The sequence below is a fragment of the Heterodontus francisci genome, chromosome 17 (genome assembly GCF_036365525.1).
Source record: "Heterodontus francisci isolate sHetFra1 chromosome 17, sHetFra1.hap1, whole genome shotgun sequence".
Taxonomy (NCBI): domain Eukaryota; kingdom Metazoa; phylum Chordata; class Chondrichthyes; order Heterodontiformes; family Heterodontidae; genus Heterodontus; species Heterodontus francisci.
Window position 1 is genome coordinate 8,464,942 of NC_090387.1, and position 19,483 is coordinate 8,484,424.

General features: G+C 47.4%; 1 protein-coding gene across 3 annotated transcripts in view; it reads left to right on the forward strand.

Annotated features, from left to right (window-relative positions):
• cdh11 (cadherin 11, type 2, OB-cadherin (osteoblast)) overlaps positions 1–19,483 on the forward strand; it is a 195,849-nt gene that overhangs the window by 54,676 nt on the left and 121,690 nt on the right. The window contains exon 3 of one of the 3 annotated variants that reach the window (XM_068049075.1): positions 2,899–3,063. The exons of the other annotated variants lie outside the window; for them this stretch is intronic. The gene's annotated coding sequence lies outside the window, so the exon portion shown is untranslated. The remainder of the gene's footprint in view (positions 1–2,898; positions 3,064–19,483) is intronic. 3 annotated transcript variants of the gene reach the window in all.

Sequence of the window (19,483 nt, forward strand, 5' to 3'; positions counted from 1 at the left end):
CATTGGACCCCACCAGGTGCTATTTAATGGCAGACAGGCAATTAACTCGCTGCCATTATGATGCCACCCGTTTAAGGGACGAGCTCCTGCCTCCAAGAGCTGCCGGCCAATTAGAAGGCCAGCAGTTCTATCGTACCAGCAATGGCACTAGGAGCAGTGCCCACTGCTGGTACTACAGGAGGCCCTGCAGAATAGAAGACTGCAGAAGATCCTTGGAGAGGTGAGTGGGGTCCAGGTCACCAGGGCCATTTAGGCAGGCCTCTGCGATGGGGTGGACTGGGGGGGTGGGGGCAGTGTCAGGGTAGGGGGGTCTTCCCAGAGGGACAGCCATCACCATCAGTGGGACCCTCTGGGGGCCCTGCATTTCCCCCAAAGGTGGGACTCACCCAGACCCCGCTAGGAGGCCTGATGACATCTCCCCATGGCGGCAGGCCCCTCCACTTTCCAACAAAATTGAGGTAGAGGCAGGAAGTGGCTCTTAATTGGCCATTAATTAGCCACTTAAGGGCCTCAATCGGCCTGGGCCTGACCATTTGCCATTTACTTCAGGTGATGATTACAAATACACCACTTAATCCGTACTAATTGGCCGACTGTCCCGTACGATTGCAGCTTGTTCTCAGGTTTATGTCCTATCCCTCTCCATGACCACTTGCTCTCCTGCCACTCCTATCAATCCTCACTGAGCTAGAAACCTTCCACTGCACTTTAAACATTAACAAGTGGCACTCATTGTGCATTGAGAAACAGTTTCCCTCTCCAGTAAACCAATAGTGACCAACACAGAAGAGTTGAAGATTTCTAAGTTACGAGGGGTTTTGATGGAGTGAATGGGGAGTAACAGTTTCCAGTGGCAGGAGGGTCGGTAACCAGATAATTGATTAAGATAATTGGCAAAAGAACCAGAGAGGAGATGAGGAGAATTATTTTTTATGCAGAGAGTTGTTGTGATCTGGAACGCGCTGCCTGAAAGGGCGGTGGAAGCAAATTCAATAATAACTTTCAAAAGGAAATTGGATGTATATTGGATAAGGAAATATTTGCAGTGCTATGGGGGAAAAAGCTGAGAGCTCTTTCGAAGTACTGACACAGACATGATGGGCCAAATGGCCACCTCATTAACTGTATGATCTTATGGTATGATTTCAATTGAAGTAGAAGATTATTGGGAAATGACAACCAATGTTGCCATTTGCTCCAGATTCAAGGGACTGGTCAATTCACTTTCCAGCAGACATAAATGGTTGGGATTTTGTGTGTCTCCCTGAGGCGGGGTTGGAGGCAGTGGGGGGGTGGGGGCACGGGTGGTGCAGGGAGTATCGTAACCGGTGGTGGTGGGGGTGTGGTGGGGTGGAGGGCCTGTCGCCTCCCCGTTGCCAAGTGATCTTCCCAGGGGCGAGATAGGCCAAGGACAGCCTTCCCAACCAGAGGCCAATTGAGTCCCTTAAGTGGCCTATGAATGGCCAATTAAGGGCCCCTTCCCAAAGCCACTGGGATCTTACCGGCAGCAGGGTAGGGGGGGGCTCCACCATGCAGAGAAGACGCCTATTAACAACTGCCAGGCAATGACCATCTCCAACAAGAGAGAATCTAACCATCTCCCCTTGACGTTCAAGGGTATTACCATCGCTGATACTCCCACCATCAACATCCTGGGGGTTACCATTGACCAGAAACTGAACTGGAGTAGCCATATAAATACCGTGGCTACAAGAGCAGGTCATAGACTAGGAATCCTGCAGTGAGTAACTCACCTCCTGACTCCCCAAAGTCTATCCACCATCTGCAAGGCACAAGTCAGGAGTGTAATGGAATACTGTCCACTTGCCTGGATGGGTGCATCTCCAGCACCACTCAAGAAGCTCGACACCATCCAGGACAAAGCAGCCCGCTAGATTGGCATCCTATCCACCACCTTCAACGCTTACTCCCTCCACCAACGACGCATAGTGACAGCAGTGTGTACCATCTACAAGATGCACTGCAGCAACTCACCAAGGCTGCTTCGACAGCACCTTCCAAACCTGCGACCTCTACCACCGAGAAGGGCAAGGGCAGTAGATGCATGGGAACACCACCACCTGCAAGTTTCCCTCCAAGCACACGCCATCCTGACTTGGAACTATATCGCCGTTCCTTCACCGTAGTTGGGTCAAAATCCTGGAACCCGCTCCCTAACTGCACTGTGGGTGTACCTACACCCCAAGGACTGCAGTGGTTCATGAAGGCAGCTCACTACCACCTTATCAAAGGGCAATTAGGGACGGGCAATAAATGCTGGCATAGCCAGTGATGCCAACATCCCCCAAACAAATAAATAAAAAACATGAGGTGCCCTCCCTGAGGGCTTGGGGCCGGTCCCTCCTTGGTGAGCAATTTGTGGCTCATGGAGGACCCACCAGGAACCAGTTTCCCTCTCAGGAACCCCTTCCTCTGGACTGCATGACCACTCCCAGCCCCCCTAGCCGGAGCATCCAGACTGACCCCAGCAATCCCGCTTCGCCCGCCAGTGGTCCAGGGTTCCAGCATTGGGCCTGGGTCCGAGGCCTTTGCAGTCTTGGCAGTGGCCATCGCTACCAGTGGCGCTGCCGATACTGTTGAGCTGTTGGCCAAGCTGCTGGCCCTCTGATTGGCTGGCAGCTCTTGGAGGCGGGATCCCCGTCTTTAAAGGGACAGTGATCCCGGCTCTTGAAACTTTGATTGAAAAAGACCAGTGGGTGTGTGGGGTGCAGTGGTTGTGAAAAGGCCGCCCCGCCTTTTCGGCCCAACGGCGGGAGCCCTGGCTCTAGCACAAAATCCAGTCCATTGACATTCCGCCTTCCCCCATTGCAATCTCAGCACCTCTGAAACTATTCCAGCCAATAATATCTTGACATAATTTTTATGCATTTTTTCCAGAATTAGCCTGAGCTGTCTTATGCCTCCACTGCTTCACAATATGCTCGTTAATACGCAGTGGTTACTGCTTCTGTAAAAGAAAGGCAAGAGACAGATGAGAGCCAGGACACTCGAGTCGAGAGAAAGATTGAGAAGGGGATTTGCGGATTGTCCTAAATAGTTAAGGTACTAAAACTTCAAAGCTCTCAAGGCACTTTTATTTCTTTTTAAATCTATGTATAGCTCGAGACCCAATACAGTGACAGAAAATAGTAACGCATCACTGGGTAGCCAGCTGGCTGTGAAACAAATCCATATTCCTGTCCTCGTGGACAATGCACTCCTTCAGCCTCTCTTCCCTTACCAAAGTTAAAAGAACTTTTGGATAAAATGAAGAATTTGCATTACACAGGAGAGCTTTGCCCTAGAGCCATAGATACACCAGGAGAGACGTGTGTGGGATAGTTGCCAATGAAAGATTAGAAGTGAAGATTGATCCCAAGGCTAGTTTTACTAGTTATATTTAACAATTCATCCCAGTGGAGGAGGAACCGGTGCTAACTGCTGGGCATGTGCTGCTGTGTTCAGCTTGGATTGTACAATTGGTTCGGTTGTGGTTTGAAAGCAAGACTGCTTTGGGGCTAGTTTCACATGGCTGCTCAAACAGAGTTGCATTGTGATTTGGGACCAGAGCTGCATTGGATCTGTTCTGACTAGTCTGATTAAGTATTCTCAGCATGATTTGGGGAGCTATTTTGTGCAATGGATTTGGATCCGTTCAGCCTGGTCTGCCGAATTAATCTCACTTTTGGTCTGAGATTGGCTCTGGTGGTGTTCACAATAGTCAGCACAAGGAACGTCGCAAATATGAGTTTATCTGCTGCCTGTATTCTAACTGTTCATCCATCAACCACTGTCCTTGCTGACCTACATTGGCTCCAGGTCCCGCAACGCCTCAATTTTAAAGTTCTCATTCTGGTTTTCAAATCGCACCATGGCCTTGCCCACTTCCCATCTCTGTAATCTCCTCCAGCCCTACAACCTTCAGAGATCTCTGCGCTGCCCCAACTCTGGCCTCTTGTGCATCCCCCAACTTTAATCGCTTTGCCATTGGAGGTCTGCCTGGGCACTAAGTGCTGGAATTCACTCCCTAACCCTCTCCATCTCTCTACCTCTCTTTCCTCCTTTAAGATGCTTTTAAAACCTATCTCTTTGACCAAGGTTTTGGCGCCTTATATGCTCCGGGTCAAATTTTGATAATTGCTCCTGTGAAGCACTTTTTACTATGTTAGGAGTGCTATATAAATCTCCAACACAGAAGTCCTCGAGGCGGCCAACATCCCCAGCTTATACACACTACTGAGTCAGTGGCGCTTGAGATGGCTTGGCCATGTGAGCCGCATGGAAGATGGCAGGATCCCCAAGGACACATTGTACAGCGAGCTCGCCACTGGTATCAGACCTACCGGCCGTCCATGTCTCCGCTTTAAAGACGTCTGCAAACGCGACTTGAAGTCCTGTGACATTGATCAAAAGTCGTGGGAGTCAGTTGCCAGCGATCACCAGAGCTGGCGGGCAGCCATAAAGGCGGGGCTAAACTGTGGCGAGTCGAAGAGACTTAGCAGTTGGCAGGAAAAAAGACAGAAGCGCAAGGGGAGAGCCAACTGTGTAACAGCCCCGACAACCAATTTTTTCTTCAGCACCTGTGGAAGAGTCTGTCACTCTAGAATTGGCCTTTATTGCCATTCCAGGCGTTGCTCCTCAAACCACTGACCACCTCCAGGCACTTACCCATTGTCTCCCGAGACAAGGAGGCCAAAGAAGAAGAAGAAGAAGATAAATATAAATTGTTGTTTGGGGTTAGGTTGTTGGCTTCCTACAGACTGGAAACTGCACTGTTGTGTTGTACCATCCTTGGGAGCAGCTTAACAGCTTTGCACTTGCTGCTGTTCAATATTCAGTGTATTAACACCTAATCTGTACTAACGTTTTGTCTTTCAACGCACCATTAACATATTGTTTGCCTTTGCTCCGTGACCTTTTGGTCAGCTATGTGGCCTGGTCCAATCTACACCTCCTTTGTTATCTCTTGCCCCACCCCCACCTCACTTGCTTATAACCTGTGACTTTTCTAATATTTGTCAGTTCCGATGAAGGGTCACTGACCCGAAACGTTAACTCTGCTTCTCTTTCCACAGATGCTGCCAGACCTGCTGAGTGGTTCCAGCATTTCTTGTTTTTATTTCAGATTTCCAGCATCCTCAGTATTTTGCTTTTATTAACAGGATGGGAATCTGTTGCACCAATTACATGTCCACATGCCCTCCTGTAGTTGTGAGCTCAGCACATACCCATGCCAGTTTAGTCATCTACATAACATAGAATGGTGGTTTTGCTTTTTAAATCTAGATCACAACTCTAGAAAATTTCCATTGGGGAAACTGTTCATGGGGTAGCCCTATATTTGTCGACAACTCGTAAGAGCGAAAGACATGCCTATCACAACCACAAATCCCAATGCTGCAGCCAATTTGCACACAGCAAGCTCCCACGTAAAGCAAAGAGGTAATGACCAAATAATCTTGTTTTTTAATAATGTTGGTTGGGGCGAGATATCAACCAAAACACCAGGGAGAACTCCCCTGCTCTGCTAAAATAGTGACAATGGGATGTTGCAGGTCCATCTAAGAGGGTAGATAGTACTTCAGTTCAACATCCCATCCAAGGGCACTCCACTGGAAATACAAGCTGATCTTTTTGCTTTCGGAGTAGGAATGGAACCCATAATTTTCTGACTCAGAAAACCAGAGGCAACGAGTGATACCTACTCAGCCACCGCTAATCCATGCACAAAAATAGCCCACCACCACCTTCTCGACGGCAAATAGGGATGGGCAATAAATGCCAGCCTTACCAGTGACCCCTACATCCTGAGAATTAATGTAGAACAAAGGGAAAAATAAGCTCCCTCCAGTCCCTCCCAGGTCTGAAGTGAATGGAGAAGTTTCAGTGCAGGTAGTGACATTGAGCAAGTGAAAATGCCTTCTTCCTCAAATCACTTGCATTGTCATTTCTTCAAAGCTTTACCAATCTGTCAAACATCCTCTGAGGATCTAATACCTACAGAGTCACTCTGGATTATAAAAGACAACCCTCCTCACCCCCTGGGAGATGCATATTGTTCCCTTTGTTACTTGTCATGTAAAACAAGTCTTCCATCTGGAATAAAAACAAAAAATGCTGGAAATACTCAGCAGGTCTGGCAGCATCTGTGCAGAGAGAAGCAGAGTTAACGTTTCAGGTCAGTGACTCTTCATCAGAACTGACAAGTATTAGAAATGTGAAAGGTTTTAAGCAAATAAAGTGGGGGTGGGGCGAGAGTTAACAAAGGTGAGGGTGTTGATAGGACAGGGGCATCTGGTCCTTCCTAAACATTCCTTTATTCTTTCTAATGCTAGTGGCCTGATGTCAACCCCTACTGTGCTTGTTCAGGATGCCTTTCCTGTCTTCCAGCACCCTCCGTTTCCCAGTCCCCATCTCACCCCACCCCCAACAGCCTCACTCTGCAAGCCTCTGATTGTAGAAACTCAATGAAACATTCTTGCTATGGTCAATTATCACATGAATGAGTGGAAGCTCATCAGTACTAAGTAGGAAATGAATGGCAAGTGCCCAATTCATGCACATTATCCATGACTTCAAGCTGCACATATCCAACACACAGACAGTGAGGTGGGGGATAAGAGTGGTCGTTTGGCTGATGCAACACTTAAACCCTATAGGGGGAGACGATGACATAGTGGTAATGTCACTGAGCTACTAATCCAGAGGCCCAGGCTAATGTCCTGCGAACATGGGTTCAAATCCCACCATTGCAGCTGGTGAAATTTAAATTAATTTAATTAATAACAAAAAAAAATATGGTATCGAAACCTAGTCTCAGTAATGATGGCAATGAAACTATCATTGATTGTTGCAAAAACCCACCTGGTTCGCTAATGTCCTTTAAGGAAGGCAATCTGCTGTCCTTACCTGGTCTGGCATACATTTGACTCCAGACCTTTTCTCCCCATCTCTCAATAATTTTATAACTGATAAACACAAGCGTTGAAAGAATTTGAGAAAAACAGCAAATATTTTATCATTGCTCTCATGGTTTTGAAGAAGAGCAGGGGAGTTATCTCCACCATCCTAGCTGATGAGGAGAAATTTCTTTACTCAGAGGGTCGTGAATCTTTGGAATTCTCTACCCCAGAGGGCTGTGGAAGCTCAGTCATTGAGTATGTGTAAAGCAGAGATTGACAGCTTTCTAAATACCAATGACACAAAGGGATATGGGGATAGTGTAGGGAAAAAGGCCTTGAAGTGTATGATCAGCCATGATCGTATTGAATGGCAGAGCAGGCTTGATGGGCGGAATGGCCTACTCCTGCTCCAATGTTCCTATCATATTTTTCCCTCAACCAGCATCACTAAAGCCAATGATCTGGTCATGATCTCACTGTTGTTTGTGGGAGCTTGCTGTGCGGAAATTGGTTGCTGTGTTTCTTATTTAACAACAGTGCTGATGCTTCCAAAGTACTTAATTGGCTATAAAGTGCTTTGGGATGTCCTGAGGTTGTGAAAGGCACTATATAAATGCAAGTTACTTTTGAACTTCCTAGCCTGTATTTCTCAGTGATGATCTTTCCCTTTAAAATCATAAATATTGTTACAAATAATTTTCAGTGCTGTACAATATTGTTATTTTAATATGTCAGCAAACCTTTGCAGCATTGATTAATAGCAGTGAGTTTCAGACATAGGACCTGTTTACATGTCTGAAATCGGAGAGAAGCCTGCTGTATTTTCAATGTAGAGCCTATATTTTACTTTATTCTTTTCCAGTGAATTTTACAGATATATTCAAGCTCTTGTATATGTAATTCATCAGCTCCAAGATTTGTGTCACAACCCATTATTTCACACTATTTAAGCTTCAGAAACTGAGCAAATTGACAGTAGCCCAGTACAAATTCAGTCACCGTACTCAATCCTTGAGTTGTTCACCAAAACTGAGTTGTCTACTTGTTAACAGAAATCATAAATGTAGAGTTACTGGCGGGAATCTAATCGAGGGGTTTGAGTGGTTTATATATAGAATAACAGATACTGGGGAGTGAGTTACAGACAGGAATCTAATCGAAGGGTTTAGGTAGGTTTATAAATATACAGTAACTGATATCTGGGGAGTGAGTTGCAGGCTGGAATCTAATTGAGGTGTTTGGATGATAATATAAACTAATTCTGCAATCAGATATGTAGTGAATTACCAGTTTATTTTGTTGGCATCAACTGAGGACAGAATGTTGGCCAGGACAGCAGGAGACCTCCTTGCTCTTATTGAGATAGTATCTTGCTCAAAGCTCTAGAATTCCCTCCCTAACCCTCTCTGTCACTCTACCTCTCTTTCCTTCTTTAAGACATTCCTTAAAACCTACATCTTTGGCTAAGCTTTTGATCACCCATCCTTATGTGGCTCAATGTCAAGTTATCGGCTGGAATTTTACGGTGGATGGATGGGAGCCAGACTCCGACGTGAAAGTCAGTGGCGAACCTACTTCCGCCTAGCCCGGGGATCCGTCCCGTATTTTACGGGTCCCCGGGCTTTAATTGTCCCGAGGCGGGACATCCACCCACTTGCGGGAGGAGGTCCCGCCTCAGTGAGCTTAGTCGTGGCAGCGCCACCCGGGAGCGGTGGCCACTGCTGGGACTGCAGCCCAGCTGCGCCATGGATCGAGGAGGGAAGGTAAGTAGGGGCATGCCTCACCATGGTCCTTCGGTCCTTCCCTGGTGAGGCTGGAGTGGTCCTTTGGGGGGAGGAGGGGGGTGTCTTGGGTCCCGGGGGTGGGTTGGGAGGTGGGAGCGGCTGTCAATCAGGCACCCTGTACCTGATTGCCGTGGCCCCCCACCGGGGCGCGGAAAGGCCAGCAGCTCATAGAGTCATAGAGTTGTACAGCATAGAAACAGACCCTTCGGCCCACCGCGTCCGTGCTGACCATAATGCCTATCTATACTAATCCCACCTCCCTGCATTAATTCCATATCCCTCCATGCCTTGCTCATTCAAGTACCTGTCCAGTTACCTCTTAAATGTTGCTACTGTTCCTGCCTCCACCACCTCCTCAGGCAGCTCATTCCAGATGCCCACTATTCTTTCACGCCTTTCCCACCTCCAGCACACCCGCTTGCCAAGGATAAAATACCTGTGGAGACAGGCGAGGGCCCTTAAGTAGCCATTAAGTGGCCTCCTAAGGGTCTTGATTGCCCGCGGACGGGTGGGCCATTCCCCACCATCCATCCCCCCCCCCCCACCACCGCCTGACCGCGGTAAACTTGTCTGGAGGCGGAAGTGGGGTGGGTAGGCCTCCCGGAGCCTGCCGCTCAATTTTACGCCACCCCCACCCCACCATCTGACCTGCTGGGGCGGCATAAAATTCCGGCCATAGAATCATGGAAATTGACAGCACAAATGAGGATATTCGGCCCATCGTGTGTCTGTCGACAGAATAACAACTATCGAGCTTAATCCTACTTTCTAGCTCTTGGTCCATAGCCTTGTAGGTTAGGGAACTTAAATTGCATATCTGAGCACTTTTTAAATGCGATGAGGGTTTCTGCTTCTACCACTCTATCAGGTGGTGAGTTCCAGATCCCCACCACTCTCTGGGTGAAAAAATTGCTCCTCAACTCCCCTCTAAAACTTCTACCAATCTATGCCCCCTGGCTATTGACCTCTCTGCTAAGGGAAATAGGCCCTTCCTGTCCACTTTATCTAGGCCCCTCAAAATTTTATACACCTCAATAAATCTCCCTCAGCGTCATCTGTTGCAACCTCAGCCTATGCAATTTTTCCTTAAAGCTGGAATTCTTCAATCCTAGCAGCATCCTCGTAAATCTCTTCTGTTCCTCTCTAGTGCGATCACATCCTTCCTGTAATGTAGCGCCTAGAAATGTACACAGTACTCTAACTAGTGTTTTATACAGTTCTAGCATAACCTCCCTGATCTTTTATATTCTATGCCTTGGCTAATTAAGGAAAGCACCCCGTATTCCTTTTCAACCACCTTATCTACCTGTCCTGTTACCTTCAGAAATCTGTGGACATGCCCCGAAATCCCTCTGTTCCTCCACACTTCTTGTTTATTGTCTATTCCCTTCCCTGATTTGCCTTCCAAAATGCATTACTTCACACTTCTCCAAACTGAATTCCATTTGCTACTTTTCTGCCCACTTGACCAGTCCATTGATATCCTGCTGTCCACAGCTTTCTTCCTCACTATCAACCACATGACCAACTTTTGTATCATCTGCAATCTTCTTCATCATACCCCCGAAATTTAAGTCTAAATTACTGATGTTTACCATGAAAAGCAAGGGACTTAATACTGAGCCCTTTGGAACCTCACTGGAAACAGCCTTCCAGTTGACCATTACCTTTTTGCTTCCTGCCACTGAGCCAATTTTAATCCAACTTGCCACTTTCCTTTGGATCCTATGTGCTTTTACTTTGCTGACATGTCTGTCATGTGGGATCCAGTTAAAAGCCTTTGTTGGCCAGGGGCTGCAAGAAATACAGAGTCTGTTACAAACTGTTGCATAGCTCATGAACTATAGTAACCGGAGCTCAGACACTGGCCTGTGCTGGTAAAAACCAATTTGAACTAATTAATTTATGTGACAAGATAAAGGAGAGATCACAGGAGTAGAGCCTTATTTGGACACGGTGTGATACCGGGGTCTTTGGCCCTGGGCCAATAAGGAGAAGATACGAACGAGGTGAGCAGGCTTAAACCAACCGGAAAGAGACAGCATAGTTTTGAAGAGATAAGAAAGAGAATAAGTATAGAGAATCTCAGACATAGAGCCAGCGAGAAACTCCGGAGACCAACCATCGTGGAAGTGGAAGACCCTGCGTGAGCAACGCGGCGACGACGTAAAAGAGAGAGAGAACGATGCCTGGCCAGCATCAGCTCTCCCCTTCCTCTGGTATTATCCTTTGTTTTTTGTGACTAGGTCAGGGAAAGGTCAGAGGAACCTAATGGGTTTGCTTATTGATTCCAGCTAGCTTTGTTATTAACTGTATAACCCAGTTTGAGTTGCATGCTTTTGTCTAATCTAGTCTCTTTTTCTCTTTTGGGCCTCCTTATCTCGAGAGACAATGGATACGCGCCTGGAGGTGGTCAGTGGTTTGTGAAGCAGCGCCTGGAGTGGCTATAAAGGCCAATTCTGGAGTGACAGGCTCTTCCACAGGTGCTGCAGAGAAATTTGTTTGTTGGGGCTGTTGCACAGTTGGCTCTCCCCTTGCGCCTCTGTCTTTTTTCCTGCCAACTACTAAGTCTCTTCGACTCGCCACAATTTAGCCCTGTCTTTATGGCTGCCCGCCAGCTCTGGCGAATGCTGGCAACTGACTCCCACGACTTGTGATCAATGTCACAGGATTTCATGTCGCGTTTGCAGACGTCTTTATAACGGAGACATGGACGGCCGGTGGGTCTGATACCAGTGGCGAGCTCGCTGTACAATGTGTCTTTGGGGATCCTGCCATCTTCCATGCGGCTCACATGGCCAAGCCATCTCAAGCGCCGCTGACTCAGTAGTGTGTATAAGCTGGGGATGTTGGCCGCTTCAAGGACTTCTGTGTTGGAGATATAGTCCTGCCACCTGATGCCAAGTATTCTCCGAAGGCAGCGAAGATGGAATGAATTGAGACGTCGCTCTTGGCTGGCATACGTTGTCCAGGCCTCGCTGCCGTAGAGCAAGGTACTGAGGACACAGGCCTGATACACTCGGACTTTTGTGTTCCGTGTCAGTGCGCCATTTTCCCACACTCTCTTGGCCAGTCTGAACATAGCAGTGGAAGCCTTACCCATGCGCTTGTTGATTTCTGCATCTAGAGACAGGTTACTGGTGATAGTTGAGCCTAGGTAGGTGAACTCTTGAACCACTTCCAGAGCGTGGTCGCCAATATTGATGGATGGAGCATTTCTGACATCCTGCCCCATGATGTTCGTTTTCTTGAGGCTGATGGTTAGGCCAAATTCATTGCAGGCAGACGCAAACCTGTCGATGAGACTCTGCAGGCATTCTTCAGTGTGAGATGTTAAAGCAGCATCGTCAGCAAAGAGGAGTTCTCTGATGAGGACTTTCCGTACTTTGGACTTCGCTCTTAGACGGGCAAGGTTGAACAACCTGCCCCCTGATCTTGTGTGGAGGAAAATTCCTTCTTCAGAGGATTTGAACGCATGTGAAAGCAGCAGGGAGAAGAAAATCCCAAAAAGTGTGGGTGCGAGAACACAGCCCTGTTTCACACCACTCAGGATAGGAAAGGGCTCTGATGAGGAGCCACCATGTTGAATTGTGCCTTTCATATTGTCATGGAATGAGGTGATGATACTTAGTAGCTTTGGTGGACATCCGATCTTTTCTAGTAGTCTGAAGAGACCACGTCTGCTGACGTGCATGCTTTTGTCTAATCTAGTGTATAAGCCTTATTCTTACATTGTACAACAACGTGAATAAAGTAAATTGATAGTTAAAGAAAGGACTGAGTTTCCTCCTCTTTGTACCAAGCCATTAACTGTAACCAGTGGATTAAGTGGAGGGTGGCTCTCCTGTAACCCCGATATCCCAAACACCCAGCCTGAGCCTGAATTAAGAGGACTTAGTCCCACGTGACGGCCAGGATCAAGTGGGTGAAGGGAATAAAGGGGCCAAGGGGGAGTTGACTCCGCACCACAGTTTACACCTTACTAAAATCTATGTAGACCACATGAAATGTGCTACCCTAATCCACTCTCCTGGTTACCTCCTCAAGAAACTCAATCAGGTTAGTCAGACATGACCATCCCTTAACAAATTCATGTTGACTGTGAATGATTAATCCATGCCTTTCTAAGTGGCAATTCATACTGTCCCTTAGAATTTTTGACAATAATTTTTCCACCACAAAGGTTAGGTTGACTGGTCTATAATTACTCAATCTATCCCTTCCTCCCTTTTTAAGTAATGGGTACAACGTTAGCAGTCCCTCAGGTTTCCAACACTGTAGCTAAGGAGGATTAGAAAATGATTCAGAGCCTCTGCTATTTCCTCCCTTGCTTCTCTATTCACTAGACCTCTTGCATCTGGTCCTGGAAATTTATCTACTTTCAAAGATGCTAAACCCTTTAATATTTCCTCTCACTATGTTTATCTCATCCAATATTTCACACTCCTCTTAACTACAATGTCTGCATCATCACCCTCTCTTGTGATGATGGATGCAAAGTATTCATTAAGAACCATGCTCACATCTTCCACCTCCTTACACAAGTTACCTTTTTGGTCTCTAATTGGCCCTACTCTTGTCTTAGCAATCCTTTTGCTCTTTATGTATTTATAAAACATATTTAGGTTTTCCTTGATTTTACTTGTCAATATTTTTATGCCCTCTTTTTGCTTTCCTAATTTCATTTTTAATTTCATCGCTATACTTTCTATAATCCTTTAGGCTTTCCACAGTACTGAGCTCTAGGTATCTGCTATAAACTTCCATGACAACCAGGGGGGTCTAGATTTGGGTGTCCTACCCTTTTTCTTTGTGGAAACATATTTGTTCTGAACTCTATCTGCTCCTTGAATGCCTCCCACTACTCCGACACTGATTTACCTTCAAGTAGCTGTTCCTTGTCCACTTTAGCTAAACCACATCTGAGCTTAGTAAAATTTGCCTTTGCCCAATTGAAAGCTTTTATTCTTGGTCCATCTCTGACTTGTTTAGTTTTAGTTTAGAGATACAGCACTGAAACAGGCCCTTCGGCCCACCGAGTCTGTGCCGACCATCAACCAACCATTTATACTAATCCTACACGAATCCCATATTCCAATAACAACCCCACCGGTCCCTATATATTTCCCTACCACCTACCGATACTAGGGGCAATTTATAATGGCCAATTAACCTACCAACCTGCAAGTCTTTGGCATGTGGGAGGAAACCGGAGCACCCGGAGGAAACCCACGCAGACACAGGGAGAACTTGCAAACTCCGCACAGGCAGTACCCAGAATCGAACCCGGGTCCCTGGAGCTGTGAGGCTGCAGTGCTAACCACTGCGCCACTGTGCCGCACTTTTTCCATAACTATGCTAAATTTAACTGAATTATGATCATTCGCACAAAAATGCACCCCCCTAACCACCTCCCACCCCCAACTTCCACCTGCTAAATTTCATTCCCTAAAACTAAGTCCAGAACTGACCGGGTCTGTTCTGTGTATTGTATGGGAGCAGGGGATAGCTCCTTTGTTCCAACACTGTCTGCTAACAAGCAAAAATGTCTTTGCGGCCAGGGGTCTGGCAATTCCTTGTAACAGGCCTTCTCTTCTTCCCAGCAACAATTTGAAATTTAATCTCCATGTGGCTAAATTAATGCACCTCATTTTTGGCAGGTGGGGGCCTGCATGACACCACCAATGTCATTGGTACTGATATGAACCACGACCTCTGGCTGTTCACCCTCCCCCCCCTCCCCCCCAAAAAGAATGTTTTTCAGCCACTCATTGACATCCTTGATCCTGGCACCATTTTGTTTGATAATGCCACTGTGAAACCCCTTGGGACATTTTACTATGCTAAAGGCACTATATAAATGTAAAGTGCTGCTGTTGTTGTTGTTACTACCTTTAGGAGCTGTTTGGACAACCTGAAATCTCTCATTCAAGGTATGAAGCCTCCAACAGTGCCAATCTCCCTCAGTCTTGTCCTGGAGGGTTAGTCTCAATGCTGTGCTCAAGTGCCTAGAATAGGGCATAACCCCACAGCCTTGTGACTGAAAGGCGAGGATCCAAGTTACCACGCAAACCAATTTTTACATGTTCACAAATGCATGGTACAATTGTCTCCTGTCCACCAAAGCCCAGATTTAAAAAATCTCATGCTCTTGTTCAAATCCTGCCATGGTATTTCCCCCCTCCTTATCTGTCTGACCCTACAACCCTCTGACAACTCAGTGCCCCTCTAAATCTGGTCACTTGTGCATCCTGATTTTAATCACTCCACCTTTGATGGCTGTACCTTGAGTCATCTAGGCCCTAAGTTTTGGAATTCCCTCCCTAAACATCGCCACTTCTCTCCTCCTTTCAGCTGCTCCTTAATGGTAACCTCTTTGACGAAGCGTTTTGTTCATATCGCCTTATGCAGCTCTGTGTCAATTTTTGTCTGATAACACTTTGGGACGTTTTACTAATTTAAAGATGCTATATAAATGCAAGTTCATGCTGATTAAAAATATTTCTGATTGCTGTCATCATGACACGTTTTCTGTTTAGAAATTGGTTATTCTAACACTCGCCCTTCCCCAGCTGCCACTGATTATAGGGGAACCTTGACAAGAAGCCCATCTCCCCGCACTCAGGTGATTGGTCAGTGCAATGACTCTTTGGGCAATGATATGCGTGTATTTCCCACCACCTATTGTCAATCCGAATTGCAAATTCCTTGAGGCTCATTGTGAAGGCTTTGTATAATAGGCTGCTGGAAGTGAAGTTGATATGTCACATCATGGAGAATGATTAAATCAGCCACTACTGCTGGAGGGGAAAGCCAGCTGTGTAAAGGACCTCTCATCACCAAATTGTGGAAGCTGAGAGGGGGACGGAGGCAGGGGTGAAAGGGGAATTCATTCATTGCGTCAGGCCAGCTGCATTAGTTTGTGCTGATGAGAATTGGCTTTTGTCAATGCACTGGCCAGTTCCCATTAATACTGTCCTCCATCCCACACTCTAAAATCAGCCTATGGTGAGATGCTTTTCACTGAAAACATTTCTCTGTGACCACTTTAATCGAGAAATGCTTCTTTCATCGGTGTATCGATGCCCAGGGCCCTGAACACAGGGGTTTCCACCAACCTGTTGTACTTCTCAGAAGTGGCCAGCAGGTGGCGTCCCTCTCCGGGGATGGATCTGATTCTCCTCTGCCTCTGCCTCATCTTTCTCACCCTCCTTCAATATTCCCTCTAACTTCTGTTTGCACTGCGTGGCCAGCTTGTTGCACTGTGTGGCCCATTAAAGATTGGTGTGCGACTGTGATTGCAAGCATCTTAAAGCTTGTGTGCAAGCTGTTTGTCCTTGTGTGGCATGCTCCCAACTGTTATGCAGCCACACACCCATGCAGCCTAGAGAGAACCTGGCCATCTCCCCCCCCATCGTGTCCTCCTCTTCAGCCATCTCATACTCATCCCCCTCCTTCATGTCTATCCCAAGCTCTTCTGCTTGTCATAGAGTCATACAGCAATGAAACAGACCCTTCGGCCCACGGAGTCTGTGCCGACCAACAACCACCCATTGATAATAATCCTACATTAATCCCATATTCCCTCCCACCTACCTACACGAGGGGCAATTTACAATGGCCAATTTACCTAACAACCTGCAAGTCTTTGGCTGTGGGAGGAAACCGGAGCACCCGGCGGAAACTCACACGGTCACAGGGAGAACTTGCAAACTCCGCACAGGCAGTACCCAGAACCGAACCTGGGTTGCTGGAGCTGAGAGACTGCGGTGCTAACCACTGCGCCACCCTCACTGCGTCCTCACCTTTGCACCCTGGACAGTCAGTGAGGATGATGCCAATCAACCGCAACAGGACATGGATAGGCGAGCAGAATGGACAGACAAGTGGCAGCTAGAACTTAATATAGAGAAGTGTGAGGTGATGCATTTTGGGGAGGCGGTGGTGTCGTGGTATTGTCACTGGACTAGTAACCCAGAGACCCAGTGTATTGCTCTGGGGACATAGGTTCAAATCCCACCACAGCAGAAGGTGGAATTTGAATTCAATTAATAAATCTGGAATTACAAAGCTAGTCTAATGATGGCCATGAAACCATTGGTCGATTGTTGTAAAAACCCATCTGGTTCACTAATGTCCTTTAGGGAAGGAAATCTGCTGACCTTACCTGGTCTGGCCTACTTGTGACTCCAGGTCCACAGCAATGTGGTTGACTCTTAAATGCCCTCTGAAATGGCCTAGCAAGCAACTCAGTTGTATCTAACTGATACGAAGTCAATAAAAAGGAATGAAATCGGATGGACCACCCGGCATCGACCGAGGCACCAGAAACGACAATTGGAAACCCAGCCCTATCAACCCTGCAAAGTCCTCCTCACTAACATCTGGGAGCTTGTGCCAAAGTTGGGAGAGCTGTCCCACAGACTGGTCAAGCAACAGCCTGAAGTAGTCATACTCACGGAATCATACCTGACAGACAACGTCCCAGACACTGCCATCACCATCCCCGGGTATGTCCTGTCCCAGTGGTATACAGCAGGGAGGGAGCTGCCCTGGGAGTCCTCAACATCAACTCTGAACCCCATGAAGTCTCATGGCATCAGATCAAACATGGACAAGGAAACCTCCTGTTGATTACCAACTACTGCCCTCCCTCAGCTGATGAGTCAGTACTCCTCCATGTTGAACAGCACTTGGAGGAAGCACTAAGGCTGGCGAGGGCACAGAATGTATTCTGGTTGGGGGACTTCAATGTCCATCACCAAGAGTGGCTCAGTAGCACCGCTACTGACCGAGCTGGCCAAGTCCTAGAGGACACATCTGCTAGACTGGGTATGTGGCAGGTGGTGAGGGAACCAACACGAGGGGAAAACATACTTGAACTCGTCCTCACTAATCTGCCTGCCACAGATGCATCTGTCCATGACAGTATTGGTTGGAGTGACCACCGCACAGTCGTTGTGGAGACGAAGGCCCGCCTTCACATTGAGGATACCCACCATCGTGTTGAGTGGCACTACTACCATGCTAAATGGGATAGATTTCGAACAGATCTAGCAATGCAAACCGGGCATCCAAGAGGCACTGTGGGCCGTCAGCAGCAGCAGAATTGTACTCAACCACAATCTGTAACCTCATGGCCCGGCATATCCCCCACTCTACCATTACCATCAAGCCAGGAGACCAACCCTTGTTCAATGAAGAGTGCAGGAGGGCATACCAGGAGCAGCACCAAGCATACCTCAAAATGAGGTGTCAACCTGGTGAAGCTACAGCACAGGACTATCTGCGTGCCAAACTGCGTAAGCAGCATGCGATAGACAGAGCTAAACGATCCCATAACCAACGGATCAGATCTAAGCTCTGCAGTCCTGCCACATCCAGCCATGAATGGTGGTGGACAATTAAACAATTAACTGGAGGAGGTGGTTCCACAAATATCCCCATCCTCAATGAGGGGGAGCCCAGCACATCAGTGCGAAAGATAAGGCTGAAGCATTTGCAACAATCCTCATCCAGAAGTGCCGTGTTGATGATCAATCTCGGCCCCCTCCTGAAGTCCCCAGCATCACAGATGCCAGATTTCAGCCAATTCTATTACTCCATGTGATAACAAGAAACGACTGAAGGCACTGGATACTGCAAAGGCTATGGGCCCTGACAATATTCCGGCAATATTACTGTCGTGGGAGTCAGTTGCCAGCATTCGCCAGAGCTGGCGGGCAGCCATAAAGACAGGGCTAAATTGTGGCGAGTCGAAGAGACTTAGTAGTTGGCAGGAAAAAAGACAGAGGCGCAAGGGGAGAGCCAACTGTGCAACAGCCCCAACAAACAAATTTCTCTGCAGCACCTGTGGAAGAGCCTGTCACTCCAGAATTGGCCTTTATAGCCACTCCAGGCGCTGCTTCACAAACCACTGACCACCTCCAGGCGCGTATCCATTGTCTCTCGAGATAAGGAGGCCCAAAAGAAAGAAGAAAGAAAAGAAAAAAAAAAAAAAATTACTGAAGACCTGTGCTCCAGAACTTGCCGCGCCCCTAACCAAGCTGTTCCAGTACAGCTACAACACTGGCATCTACCCTGCAATGTGGAAAATTACCCAGGTATGACCTGTACATAAAAAGCAGGACAAGTCCAACCCGGCCAATTACCTCCCCATCAGCCTACTTTCAATCATCAGGAAAGTGATGGAAGGTGTCATAAACAGTGCCATCAAGTGGCACTTGCTTAGCAATAACCTGCTCAGTGACGCTCAGTTTGGGTTTCGCCAGGGCCACTCAGCACCTGACCTCATTACAGCCTTGGTTTAAACATGGACAAAAGAGCTGAACTCAAGAGGTGAGGTGAGAGTGACTGCCCTTGACATCAAGGCAGTATTTGACCCGAGTATGGCATCAAGGAGTCCTAGAAAAACTGAGGACATTGGGAATCGGGGGTAAACCACCCGCTGGCTGGAGTCATACCTAGCGCAAAGGAAGATGGTTGTGGTTGTTGGAGGTCAATCTTCTGAGCTCCAGGACATCACTGCAGGAGTTCCTCAGGGTAGTGTCCTAGTTTAGTTTAGAGATACAGCACTGAAACAGGCCCTTCGGCCCACCGAGTCTGTGCCGACCATCAACCACCCATTCATACTAATCCTACACTAATTCCATATTCCTACCACATCCCCACCTGTCCCTATATTTCCCTACCACCTACCTATACTAGGGGCAATTGCTTATGGCCAATTTACCTATCAACCTGCAAGTCTTTGGCGTGTGGGAGGAAACCGGAGCACCCGAAGGAAACCCACGCAGA